Here is a 557-nt window from a genome sequence, read left to right on the forward strand (position 1 = left end):
TTAGCTTTGTGCTAATTGTAAAAGCTAATTGTTTCTTTCAATTTCAGCAAGGTAATTATTCCTTTCAGTTTCAGAAAGTTGAAATTATTGAAGAACTACCTGAGATCTACAATGTCGCACGAGATGTTAAATGGCTTGGCAACTTGATGCATTGAGAAAAAATTGCTTGAGGAAATTGATATTGATACAATCATTACCGATTTTGCGTCTCAGAATGTTGGAAGAAATTTTTGAAGGTAATATGTAATACATTATGTGATATGCAAACTGATTTTGAATTTACTTAACTGTTTTCTTTGATACAATTATATCTACGTATAATGATTACTAGTTAGACAATTATACTAAGGGCCCCGAAGGGCCCCGGACTGTAGTTTCGCCCCGGGCCCCTAAAATCTCAGGACCGGCCCTGGTTAATTTATGGAGGTTTCTGCATTTATAGGAGAAGATGGCGTCGAGAACAAGTCAGGGCGCCCCACGAGGAGTGGAGGGCGCGCCCACCCCCCTGGGGCGCGCCCCTTGCCTCGTGGACTCCCTGTGGGGCGCCCTGACTTGTT

This window comes from Triticum aestivum, chromosome 5D, assembly GCF_018294505.1.
Source record: "Triticum aestivum cultivar Chinese Spring chromosome 5D, IWGSC CS RefSeq v2.1, whole genome shotgun sequence".
Lineage (NCBI taxonomy): Eukaryota > Viridiplantae > Streptophyta > Magnoliopsida > Poales > Poaceae > Triticum > Triticum aestivum.